Raw genomic sequence first — 12,975 nt, forward strand, 5'->3', positions numbered from 1 at the left:
AGATAAGTTCTGATCTAAAAAGGAAGGGCACAGGCAGAGTTTAATTTTTGAAACAACTGTCTACTGTTGATGGCCGTTCCTTTCTTCATTTGAGGATATGCTGTAAAACGGAATTATATACTGAAAATTTCAATTCCTGTTCTAATGAATATTAGATACAAAACGTTTCTGGCAAGTATTCACTTCCCAGTGTAAAAAGTCTTCTGTACACAAAACATAAACTATATTTTGGATACTTCTGTAGTGCTGAGACACCTAAAGGTCTTTTAGCTTTGAAAAGCTGCATGAATTCAAGCTGGGTGGTAGTACAAGTTGTTCATGTGAACGCTTTCTTAGATAGCCAGGCATTCAGGGCTCTTCTGAAAGTGATAGGTTCCGTTATCTCCCGTATGTGCTGCAAGAGGTTTTTCACTAAGTCTGGACCCCCGTCGAAGTTCATCGTCTGCTTAGAGTCTTACATGTGAACTGGGGAACAGTTAGGGGCATATCATCAAGCTGGTGATAAAAAATGATCGCCTAATTAGCAAGGTCACGCTAACGCGTGAAACCTTGCATTAGCGTCGGGATTCCTAACGCCCAGCTTTGCATCTCTAATGAGATGCAAAGTGGGCGTACCTGACCTGACATGACAGGAGAAATGTCGCTAAGCGTCATTTCTCCTATCATCAAGGCCCACGCTATGAAGCATAGCGGCAGGAAAAGTAGCGATAACCCCTGTTATTGCTACTTTCCTTACGCCTGCTTCAGGACTGACTTAGCCATGGTATCCTATGTAAGGTGGATATCATGGCTAAGTTTGTGAGTCCCTATCAGCAAGCTAACGCCACACTTCGTGACATTATCGCTGGGTTTCCAGCGATAATCTCACGTTAGGCAGTTAGCGTTAGGATTTTTATCGTTTTTGAGATAAGCGTTGCTAATAGCACGTTATCTCAGCGATAATAATCCACGCTAGCCGGCGATAATTATCCTAGCGCAAAGTACGCTTAGCGATAATTATCGCCGGTTGTTGCTGATATGCCCCTTAGTTTGTTTGGGGAAACTAATCAAAGATGTTGCCGTACATTTGATCTGTGGTGCAACTGTTCAAAATTTAAAGGTAGCTTGAATGCTACAACGTTTGTTTCCACGCTTGCAACCTTAGCAGGTCCCTTCTCGCTAGTGATCAGTGTCACTCTTTTGGCTGTTTGACAGATGCTAATCTGGACCAACTATTCGGATTAAAAATCATCTGTATGATCTTGTGGAACCTGCAGTTTTTTGAAGAATTTTCCAACTCTCCCTGTGGTACAGCATTGGGTCAGGAACAGGCAGGCTGAATTTGATTGGTTGCTGATTTAAAATATGCAAATTTATAAAGCAGTGTCTCACCAGAATCTATTGAGTAGGCTTTAATGTAAATAAAGGCGTATGCATGTGCATCTGTGGAATATTATCTTGTGGAGTAAAAAATATGTTTATATTTATATGTTTTTATTTCCGTTGATGATGCCGAACCTTGTCTTACTGTAAGTAGGAAGGGTTTCCACCCTTTCTGTCTGTGTGAGCTATAAGGAATTTTGTTATGACTATACTTTCAGGGATCATTTCTATAGTTTTTAACTGAGGAAATGTGTTTGAAAGTGTCTGGTCTTCGCTAACCACGAGGAAGAATTGTAGTTTTTTCTTTTGGGCGTGAAGTGAGTGAACAGTGTTGCATTCATGTAGCTGCTGTTTGCTATTGATGATCGTTCTTGTTCCTTTCAGGAGGATTGGAGAAAGAGAACACAAACTGAGTGGTTAGCTTTTATTTTTGGGTGTAAGAAAGTCTATCAGTTTCTAATTTCTTGTTTAGTTTGTCATTTCTTTTTTGATTTCTTTGGTTTCTTGTAACTTAAGTGTTGAGTATATGAATACTTATTAGAAGCTGTTGAGCTTTCTTGGACTTGTGGTTTTTGCAAGAGGTTCTCTTTGAAAGGCACCTCTCACCATCAGTTGATAATTTGGTATGTTATTTATAAAAAAAGCTTTGTTTTTCGAACATGGATAGTAAAGAGTACATTTTAAATGGACTGTGCGTATGAGCTATTTGTAGAGCCTAGACTTCTGCAAGGCAACTACTGCTACTCAAAAGATTTATCACTCTTTCGAATAGACAGTTAAAAGAAACCTGCTAATGCTAGTTAGGCCGTTTAGAGTAAGAGGAAGCGTAACACCCTGGCTTCTTACAACTTACAAGGCTGCGGTGGATCTTAGACTGCTAAGGATGAAAAACTACTCCTATGGTATTTGTTAAAGTTTTCACAGGAATTCGTGCCGTGCAAAGCAGAAGTAAGGGACTGCGTCTGTTTACTTTTCATTATAAAAGCTTGCGTGCTCAGCACAAAATCTTGCAGCTCCCAACAAGCCCCTGTGCAACCCTTAGTACATCAAGGGCTTGATGCATTCGAACTTTGGAATTTTGCAAGATCCATTGGGGGACAGAGGAGTTGCAACGATCGAATAATGGTCAGAACGAGCCACCTGCTCCAGCAAGTGCCATTTTTTTGGTTCTCCTGGTTCAAGTTAGAGTATTCTTACTTCATTGACTGGAATGTTGTGATATCATTATAGACTTTCTGCCTCGGGTATCACATTGTTTAAATGTTCTATCCCCTCGATATAGAAGCTCAGCTTTAACTTGAGTCTATAACTCAAACAGAGGGTATTTAATGACCATTGTAGCCCCCTGTAGCGTTGTCCTATGGTATTTTAGAACACTGGAAGATTGAGAGCCTAATGTAGAGAATCGGAATATCAGCTGGTTGTAAATAGTAAAATAAGCCCTGTGCCTTGAAAGTTCTATAGCTGTAATGGTTAGAACCCCAAATGCCACCATTTTGGATATCCACTATGCTGCGACACCTATGAAACGAGGTAGGTGGGCTGGCGCCAGGCCGTAAATTGTAGAAGTTTACAGTTTGGTGACAGGCCAGGTGAATACCCAGAGCCTTTGCCTCTTCTTGGCTTTGTAAGAGTCTGGGGCATCGCCCGACTGCTTTTCCAGCCATGGTCTGTTTTTACGTAAAAATTACAAAGTTGAGACCATATTGTGATAGCCTTTTAGCCTGCCCCAAGAGGCGATTTTCCTGGTCCCCTTTCTTGTGTTTGTCCAGTGCCTTCAACTTTAGTCTATCATGCTGAATTAAACTTTAGTTAGCTGCATAGATTGCAGCGTCAGGTTTTAATTATCTATCACTGATCTGCTGAGAGCTTAGCCAGGTGGCAGAAAAAATGCTCTTGTGATATCTTCCTGTAACCCTGGGACAGCTGGGCATAGAGTTATAAAACTCTTTGTCTTGATATGTTATGTAGAATCAAGATTGAAATAGTATTTGTAAGTGGCCCAAAGGTGTTGCAGATAAGTTCTGATCTAAAAAGGAAGGGCACAGGCAGAGTTTAATTTTTGAAACAACTGTCTACTGTTGATGGCCGTTCCTTTCTTCATTTGAGGATATGCTGTAAAACGGAATTATATACTGAAAATTTCAATTCCTGTTCTAATGAATATTAGATACAAAACGTTTCTGGCAAGTATTCACTTCCCAGTGTAAAAAGTCTTCTGTACACAAAACATAAACTATATTTTGGATACTTCTGTAGTGCTGAGACACCTAAAGGTCTTTTAGCTTTGAAAAGCTGCATGAATTCAAGCTGGGTGGTAGTACAAGTTGTTCATGTGAACGCTTTCTTAGATAGCCAGGCATTCAGGGCTCTTCTGAAAGTGATAGGTTCCGTTATCTCCCGTATGTGCTGCAAGAGGTTTTTCACTAAGTCTGGACCCCTGTCGAAGTTCATCGTCTGCTTAGAGTCTTACATGTGAACTGGGGAACAGTTAGGGGCATATCATCAAGCTGGTGATAAAAAATGATCGCCTAATTAGCAAGGTCACGCTAACGCGTGAAACCTTGCATTAGCGTCGGGATTCCTAACGCCCAGCTTTGCATCTCTAATGAGATGCAAAGTGGGCGTACCTGACCTGACATGACAGGAGAAATGTCGCTAAGCGTCATTTCTCCTATCATCAAGGCCCACGCTATGAAGCATAGCGGCAGGAAAAGTAGCGATAACCCCTGTTATTGCTACTTTCCTTACGCCTGCTTCAGGACTGACTTAGCCATGGTATCCTATGTAAGGTGGATATCATGGCTAAGTTTGTGAGTCCCTATCAGCAAGCTAACGCCACACTTCGTGACATTATCGCTGGGTTTCCAGCGATAATCTCACGTTAGGCAGTTAGCGTTAGGATTTTTATCGTTTTTGAGATAAGCGTTGCTAATAGCACGTTATCTCAGCGATAATAATCCACGCTAGCCGGCGATAATTATCCTAGCGCAAAGTACGCTTAGCGATAATTATCGCCGGTTGTTGCTGATATGCCCCTTAGTTTGTTTGGGGAAACTAATCAAAGATGTTGCCGTACATTTGATCTGTGGTGCAACTGTTCAAAATTTAAAGGTAGCTTGAATGCTACAACGTTTGTTTCCACGCTTGCAACCTTAGCAGGTCCCTTCTCGCTAGTGATCAGTGTCACTCTTTTGGCTGTTTGACAGATGCTAATCTGGACCAACTATTCTGATTAAAAATCATCTGTATGATCTTGTGGAACCTGCAGTTTTTTGAAGAATTTTCCAACTCTCCCTGTGGTACAGCATTGGGTCAGGAACAGGCAGGCTGAATTTGATTGGTTGCTGATTTAAAATATGCAAATTTATAAAGCAGTGTCTCACCAGAATCTATTGAGTAGGCTTTAATGTAAATAAAGGCGTATGCATGTGCATCTGTGGAATATTATCTTGTGGAGTAAAAAATATGTTTATATTTATATGTTTTTATTTCCGTTGATGATGCCGAACCTTGTCTTACTGTAAGTAGGAAGGGTTTCCACCCTTTCTGTCTGTGTGAGCTATAAGGAATTTTGTTATGACTATACTTTCAGGGATCATTTCTATAGTTTTTAACTGAGGAAATGTGTTTGAAAGTGTCTGGTCTTCGCTAACCACGAGGAAGAATTGTAGTTTTTTCTTTTGGGCGTGAAGTGAGTGAACAGTGTTGCATTCATGTAGCTGCTGTTTGCTATTGATGATCGTTCTTGTTCCTTTCAGGAGGATTGGAGAAAGAGAACACAAACTGAGTGGTTAGCTTTTATTTTTGGGTGTAAGAAAGTCTATCAGTTTCTAATTTCTTGTTTAGTTTGTCATTTCTTTTTTGATTTCTTTGGTTTCTTGTAACTTAACTGTTGAGTATATGAATACTTATTAGAAGCTGTTGAGCTTTCTTGGACTTGTGGTTTTTGCAAGAGGTTCTCTTTGAAAGGCACCTCTCACCATCAGTTGATAATTTGGTATGTTATTTATAAAAAAAGCTTTGTTTTTCGAACATGGATAGTAAAGAGTACGTTTTAAATGGACTGTGCGTATGAGCTATTTGTAGAGCCTAGACTTCTGCAAGGCAACTACTGCTACTCAAAAGATGTATCACTCTTTCGAATAGACTGTTTAAAGAAACCTGCTAATGCTAGTTAGGCCGTTTAGAGTAAGAGGAAGCGTAACACCCTGGCTTCTTACAACTTACAAGGCTGCGGTGGATCTTAGACTGCTAAGGATGAAAAACTACTCCTATGGTATTTGTTAAAGTTTTCACAGGAATTCGTGCCGTGCAAAGCAGAAGTAAGGGACTGCGTCTGTTTACTTTTCATTATAAAAGCTTGCGTGCTCAGCACAAAATCTTGCAGCTCCCAACAAGCCCCTGTGCAACCCTTAGTACATCAAGGGCTTGATGCATTCGAACTTTGGAATTTTGCAAGATCCATTGGGGGACAGAGGAGTTGCAACGATCGAATAATGGTCAGAACGAGCCACCTGCTCCAGCAAGTGCCATTTTTTTGGTTCTCCTGGTTCAAGTTAGAGTATTCTTACTTCATTGACTGGAATGTTGTGATATCATTATAGACTTTCTGCCTCGGGTATCACATTGTTTAAATGTTCTATCCCCTCGATATAGAAGCTCAGCTTTAACTTGAGTCTATAACTCAAACAGAGGGTATTTAATGACCATTGTAGCCCCCTGTAGCGTTGTCCTATGGTATTTTAGAACACTGGAAGATTGAGAGCCTCATGTAGAGAATCGGAATATCAGCTGGTTGTAAATAGTAAAATAAGCCCTGTGCCTTGAAAGTTCTATAGCTGTAATGGTTAGAACCCCAAATGCCACCATTTTGGATATCCACTATGCTGCGACACCTATGAAACGAGGTAGGTGGGCTGGCGCCAGGCCGTAAATTGTAGAAGTTTACAGTTTGGTGACAGGCCAGGTGAATACCCAGAGCCTTTGCCTCTTCTTGGCTTTGTAAGAGTCTGGGGCATCGCCCGACTGCTTTTCCAGCCATGGTCTGTTTTTACGTAAAAATTACAAAGTTGAGACCATATTGTGATAGCCTTTTAGCCTGCCCCAAGAGGCGATTTTCCTGGTCCCCTTTCTTGTGTTTGTCCAGTGCCTTCAACTTTAGTCTATCATGCTGAATTAAACTTTAGTTAGCTGCATAGATTGCAGCGTCAGGTTTTAATTATCTATCACTGATCTGCTGAGAGCTTAGCCAGGTGGCAGAAAAAATGCTCTTGTGATATCTTCCTGTAACCCTTGGACAGCTTGGCATAGAGTTATAAAACTCTTTGTCTTGATATGTTATGTAGAATCAAGATTGAAATAGTATTTGTAAGTGGCCCAAAGGTGTTGCAGATAAGTTCTGATCTAAAAAGGAAGGGCACAGGCAGAGTTTAATTTTTGAAACAACTGTCTACTGTTGATGGCCGTTCCTTTCTTCATTTGAGGATATGCTGTAAAACGGAATTATATACTGAAAAGTTCAATTCCTGTTCTAATAAATATTAGATACAAAACGTTTCTGGCAAGTATTCACTTCCCAGTGTAAAAAGTCTTCTGTACACAAAACATAAACTATATTTTGGATACTTCTGTAGTGCTGAGACACCTAAAGGTCTTTTAGCTTTGAAAAGCTGCATGAATTCAAGCTGGGTGGTAGTACAAGTTGTTCATGTGAACGCTTTCTTAGATAGCCAGGCATTCAGGGCTCTTCTGAAAGTGATAGGTTCCGTTATCTCCCGTATGTGCTGCAAGAGGTTTTTCACTAAGTCTGGACCCCCGTCGAAGTTCATCGTCTGCTTAGAGTCTTACATGTGAACTGGGGAACAGTTAGGGGCATATCATCAAGCTGGTGATAAAAAATGATCGCCTAATTAGCAAGGTCACGCTAACGCGTGAAACCTTGCATTAGCGTCGGGATTCCTAACGCCCAGCTTTGCATCTCTAATGAGATGCAAAGTGGGCGTACCTGACCTGACATGACAGGAGAAATGTCGCTAAGCGACATTTCTCCTATCATCAAGGCCCACGCTATGAAGCATAGCGGCAGGAAAAGTAGCGATAACCCCTGGTTTTGCTACTTTCCTTACGCCTGCTTCAGGACTGACTTAGCCATGGTATCCTATGTAAGGTGGATATCATGGCTAAGTTTGTGAGTCCCTATCAGCAAGCTAACGCCACACTTCGTGACATTATCGCTGGGTTTCCAGCGATAATCTCACGTTAGGCAGTTAGCGTTAGGATTTTTATCGTTTTTGAGATAAGCGTTGCTAATAGCACGTTATCTCAGCGATAATAATCCACGCTAGCCGGCGATAATTATCCTAGCGCTAAGTGCGCTTAGCGATAATTATCGCCGGTTGTTGCTGATATGCCCCTTAGTTTGTTTGGGGAAACTAATCAAAGATGTTGCCGTACATTTGATCTGTGGTGCAACTGTTCAAAATTTAAAGGTAGCTTGAATGCTACAACGTTTGTTTCCACGCTTGCAACCTTAGCAGGTCCCTTCTCGCTAGTGATCAGTGTCACTCTTTTGGCTGTTTGACAGATGCTAATCTGGACCAACTATTCGGATTAAAAATCATCTGTATGATCTTGTGGAACCTGCAGTTTTTTGAAGAATTTTCCAACTCTCCCTGTGGTACAGCATTGGGTCAGGAACAGGCAGGCTGAATTTGATTGGTTGCTGATTTAAAATATGCAAATTTATAAAGCAGTGTCTCACCAGGATCTATTGAGTAGGCTTTAATGTAAATAAAGGCGTATGCATGTGCATCTGTGGAATATTATCTTGTGGAGTAAAAAATATGTTTATATTTATATGTTTTTATTTCCGTTGATGATGCCGAACCTTGTCTTACTGTAAGTAGGAAGGGTTTCCACCCTTTCTGTCTGTGTGAGCTATAAAGAATTTTGTTAAGACTATACTTTCAGGGATCATTTCTATAGTTTTTAACTGAGGAAATGTGTTTGAAAGTGTCTGGTCTTCGCTAACCACGAGGAAGAATTGTAGTTTTCTCTTTTGGGCGTGAAGTGAGTGAACAGTGTTGCATTCATGTAGCTGCTGTTTGCTATTGATGATCGTTCCTGTTCCTTTCAGGAGGATTGGAGAAAGAGAACACAAACTGAGTGGTTAGCTTTTATTTTTGGGTGTAAGAAAGTCTTTCAGTTTCTAATTTCTTGTTTAGTTTGTCGTTTCTTTTTTGATTTCTTTGGTTTCTTGTAACTTAACTGTTGAGTATATGAATACTTATTAGAAGCTGTTGAGCTTTCTTGGACTTGTGGTTTTTGCAAGAGGTTCTCTTTGAAAGGCACCTCTCACCATCAGTTGATAATTTGGTATGTTATTTATAAAAAAAAGCTTTGTTTTTCGAACATGGATAGTAAAGAGTACGTTTTAAATGGACTGCGTATGAGCTATTTGTAGAGCCTAGACTTCTGCAAGGCAACTACTGCTACTCAAAAGATTTATCACTCTTTCGAATAGACTGTTTAAAGAAACCTGCTAATGCTAGTTAGGCCGTTTAGAGTAAGAGGAAGCGTAACACCCTGGCTTCTTACAACTTACAAGGCTGCGGTGGATCTTAGACTGCTAAGGATGAAAAACTACTCCTATGGTATTTGTTAAAGTTTTCACAGGAATTCGTGCCGTGCAAAGCAGAAGTAAGGGACTGCGTCTGTTTACTTTTCATTATAAAAGCTTGCGTGCTCAGCACAAAATCTTGCAGCTCCCAACAAGCCCCTGTGCAACCCTTAGTACATCAAGGGCTTGATGCATTCGAACTTTGGAATTTTGCAAGATCCATTGGGGGACAGAGGAGTTGCAACGATCGAATAATGGTCAGAACGAGCCACCTGCTCCAGCAAGTGCCATTTTTTTGGTTCTCCTGGTTCAAGTTAGAGTATTCTTACTTCATTGACTGGAATGTTGTGATATCAGTATAGACTTTCTGCCTCGGGTATCACATTGATTAAATGTTCTATCCCCTCGATATAGAAGCTCAGCTTTAACTTGAGTCTATAACTCAAACAGAGGGTATTTAATGACCATTGTAGCCCCCTGTAGCGTTGTCCTATGGTATTTTAGAACACTGGAAGATTGAGAGCCTCATGTAGAGAATCGGAATATCAGCTGGTTGTAAATAGTAAAATAAGTCCTGTGCCTTGAAAGTTCTATAGCTGTAATGGTTAGAACCCCAAATGCCACCATTTTGGATATCCACTATGCTGCGACACCTATGAAACGAGGTAGGTGGGCTGGTGCCAGGCCGTAAATTGTAGAAGTTTACAGTTTGGTGACAGGCCAGGTGAATACCCAGAGCCTTTGCCTCTTCTTGGCTTTGTAAGAGTCTGGGGCATCGCCCGACTGCTTTTCCAGCCATGGTCTGTTTTTACGTAAAAATTACAAAGTTGAGACCATATTGTGATAGCCTTTTAGCCTGCCCCAAGAGGCGATTTTCCTGGTCCCCTTTCTTGTGTTTGTCCAGTGCCTTCAACTTTAGTCTATCATGCTGAATTAAACTTTAGTTAGCTGCATAGATTGCAGCGTCAGGTTTTAATTATCTATCACTGATCTGCTGAGAGCTTAGCCAGGTGGCAGAAAAAATGCTCTTGTGATATCTTCCTGTAACCCTTGGACAGCTTGGCATAGAGTTATAAAACTCTTTGTCTTGATATGTTATGTAGAATCAAGATTGAAATAGTATTTGTAAGTGGCCCAAAGGTGTTGCAGATAAGTTCTGATCTAAAAAGGAAGGGCACAGGCAGAGTTTAATTTTTGAAACAACTGTCTACTGTTGATGGCCGTTCCTTTCTTCATTTGAGGATATGCTGTAAAACGGAATTATATACTGAAAAGTTCAATTCCTGTTCTAATGAATATTAGATACAAAACGTGTCTGGCAAGTATTCACTTCCCAGTGTAAAAAGTCTTCTGTACACAAAACATAAACTATATTTTGGATACTTCTGTAGTGCTGAGACACCTAAAGGTCTTTTAGCTTTGAAAAGCTGCATGAATTCAAGCTGGGTGGTAGTACAAGTTGTTCATGTGAACGCTTTCTTAGATAGCCAGGCATTCAGGGCTCTTCTGAAAGTGATAGGTTCCGTTATCTCCCGTATGTGCTGCAAGAGGTTTTTCACTAAGTCTGGACCCCCGTCGAAGTTCATCGTCTGCTTAGAGTCTTACATGTGAACTGGGGAACAGTTAGGGGCATATCATCAAGCTGGTGATAAAAAATGATCGCCTAATTAGCAAGGTCACGCTAACGCGTGAAACCTTGCATTAGCGTCGGGATTCCTAACGCCCAGCTTTGCATCTCTAATGAGATGCAAAGTGGGCGTACCTGACCTGACATGACAGGAGAAATGTCGCTAAGCGACATTTCTCCTATCATCAAGGCCCACGCTATGAAGCATAGCGGCAGGAAAAGTAGCGATAACCCCTGTTATTGCTACTTTCCTTACGCCTGCTTCAGGACTGACTTAGCCATGGTATCCTATGTAAGGTGGATATCATGGCTAAGTTTGTGAGTCCCTATCAGCAAGCTAACGCCACACTTGGTGACATTATCGCTGGGTTTCCAGCGATAATCTCACGTTAGGCAGTTAGCGTTAGGATTTTTATCGTTTTTGAGATTAGCGTTGCTAATAGCATGTTATCTCAGCGATAATAATCCACGCTAGCCGGCGATAATTATCCTAGCGCTAAGTGCGCTTAGCGATAATTATCGCCGGTTGTTGCTGATATGCCCCTTAGTTTGTTTGGGGAAACTAATCAAAGATGTTGCCGTACATTTGATCTGTGGTGCAACTGTTCAAAATTTAAAGGTAGCTTGAATGCTACAACGTTTGTTTCCACGCTTGCAACCTTAGCAGGTCCCTTCTCGCTAGTGATCAGTGTCACTCTTTTGGCTGTTTGACAGATGCTAATCTGGACCAACTATTCGGATTAAAAATCATCTGTATGATTTTGTGGAACCTGCAGTTTTTTGAAGAATTTTCCAACTCTCCCTGTGGTACAGCATTGGGTCAGGAACAGGCAGGCTGAATTTGATTGGTTGCTGATTTAAAATATGCAAATTTATAAAGCAGTGTCTCACCAGGATCTATTGAGTAGGCTTTATTGTAAATAAAGGCGTATGCGTGTGCATCTGTGGAATATTATCTTGTGGAGTAAAAAATATGTTTATATTTATATGTTTTTATTTCCGTTGATGATGCCGAACCTTGTCTTACTGTAAGTAGGAAGGGTTTCCACCCTTTCTGTCTGTGTGAGCTATAAAGAATTTTGGTAAGACTATACTTTCAGGGATCATTTCTATAGTTTTTAACTGAGGGAATGTGTTTGAAAGTGTCTGGTCTTCGCTAACCACGAGGAAGAATTGTAGTTTTCTCTTTTGGGCGTGAAGTGAGTGAACAGTGTTGCATTCATGTAGCTGCTGTTTGCTATTGATGATCGTTCCTGTTCCTTTCAGGAGGATTGGAGAAAGAGAACACAAACTGAGTGGTTAGATTTTATTTTTGGGTGTAAGAAAGTCTATCAGTTTCTAATTTCTTTTTTAGTTTGTCATTTCTTTTTTGATTTCTTTGGTTTCTTGTAACTTAACTGTTGAGTATATGAATACTTATTAGAAGCTGTTGAGCTTTCTTGGACTTGTGGTTTTTGCAAGAGGTTCTCTTTGAAAGGCACCTCTCACCATCAGTTGATAATTTGGTATGTTATTTATAAAAAAAGCTTTGTTTTTCGAACATGGATAGTAAAGAGTACATTTTAAATGGACTGTGCGTATGAGCTATTTGTAGAGCCTAGACTTCTGCAAGGCAACTACTGCTACTCAAAAGATTTATCACTCTTTCGAATAGACTGTTTAAAGAAACCTGCTAATGCTAGTTAGGCCGTTTAGAGTAAGAGGAAGCGTAACACCCTGGCTTCTTACAACTTACAAGGCTGCGGTGGATCTTAGACTGCTAAGGATGAAAAACTACTCCTTTGGTATTTGTTAAAGTTTTCACAGGAATTCGTGCGGTGCAAAGCAGAAGTAAGGGACTGCGTCTGTTTACTTTTCATTATAAAAGCTTGCGTGCTCAGCACAAAATCTTGCAGCTCCCAACAAGCCCCTGTGCAACCCTTAGTACATCAAGGGCTTGATGCATTCGAACTTTGGAATTTTGCAAGATCCATTGGGGGACAGAGGAGTTGCAACGATCGAATAATGGTCAGAACGAGCCACCTGCTCCAGCAAGTGCCATTTTTTTGGTTCTCCTGGTTCAAGTTAGAGTATTCTTACTTCATTGACGGGAATGTTGTGATATCAGTATAGACTTTCTGCCTCGGGTATCACATTGATTAAATGTTCTATCCCCTCGATATAGAAGCTCAGCTTTAACTTGAGTCTATAACTCAAACAGAGGTTATTTAATGACCATTGTAGCCCCCTGTAGCGTTGTCCTATGGTATTTTAGAACACTGGAAGATTGAGAGCCTCATGTAGAGAATCGGAATATCAGCTGGTTGTAAATAGTAAAATAAGCCCTGTGCCTTGAAAGTTCTATAGCTGTAATGGCTAGAACCCC

General features: G+C 40.7%; 4 non-coding genes across 4 annotated transcripts; all 4 read left to right on the forward strand.

Moving 5' to 3' along the window:
• Positions 1 to 1,564: 1,564 nt before the first annotated feature.
• On the forward strand, positions 1,565 to 1,780 carry LOC146858515 (small nucleolar RNA U3). The gene has a single exon (XR_014980201.1). It is a non-coding gene; the product is annotated as a small nucleolar RNA U3 (small nucleolar RNA).
• A 3,161-nt stretch (positions 1,781 to 4,941) lies between these two features.
• On the forward strand, positions 4,942 to 5,157 carry LOC146858516 (small nucleolar RNA U3). The gene has a single exon (XR_014980202.1). It is a non-coding gene; the product is annotated as a small nucleolar RNA U3 (small nucleolar RNA).
• A 3,161-nt stretch (positions 5,158 to 8,318) lies between these two features.
• On the forward strand, positions 8,319 to 8,534 carry LOC146858517 (small nucleolar RNA U3). Its single transcript, XR_014980552.1, has one exon. It is a non-coding gene; the product is annotated as a small nucleolar RNA U3 (small nucleolar RNA).
• A 3,160-nt stretch (positions 8,535 to 11,694) lies between these two features.
• LOC146858518 (small nucleolar RNA U3) lies at positions 11,695 to 11,910 on the forward strand. The gene has a single exon (XR_014980649.1). It is a non-coding gene; the product is annotated as a small nucleolar RNA U3 (small nucleolar RNA).
• The last annotated feature ends 1,065 nt before the right edge of the window (positions 11,911 to 12,975 follow it).

This window comes from Triturus cristatus, chromosome 3_2 (genome assembly GCF_964204655.1).
Source record: "Triturus cristatus chromosome 3_2, aTriCri1.1, whole genome shotgun sequence".
Classification (NCBI taxonomy): domain Eukaryota; kingdom Metazoa; phylum Chordata; class Amphibia; order Caudata; family Salamandridae; genus Triturus; species Triturus cristatus.